The sequence below is a fragment of the Mizuhopecten yessoensis genome, unplaced genomic scaffold (genome assembly GCF_002113885.1).
Source record: "Mizuhopecten yessoensis strain PY_sf001 unplaced genomic scaffold, ASM211388v2 scaffold715327, whole genome shotgun sequence".
In the NCBI taxonomy this organism is placed as follows: domain Eukaryota; kingdom Metazoa; phylum Mollusca; class Bivalvia; order Pectinida; family Pectinidae; genus Mizuhopecten; species Mizuhopecten yessoensis.
In genome coordinates, this window is record NW_018479565.1 from 5220 (window position 1) to 5475 (window position 256).

Consider the following 256-nt stretch of genomic DNA (forward strand, 5'->3'; position numbering starts at 1 on the left):
GAATAAGTTGGTGAACACGCTGTCTGGCTTCATAAAATAACATTATCCCTGTCTTTCTAGATTGACGTTAACGTTCTATCTGTCTTTCTAGATTGACGTTCTGTCTGACTTTCTAGATTAAAGTTCTGTCTGACTTTCTTGATTAACGTTCTGTCTGACTTTCTAGATTGACGTTAATATTCTATCTGCCTTTCTAGATTGACGTTCTGTCTGACTTTCTTGATTAACGTTCTGTCTGTCTTTCTAGATTGATGTT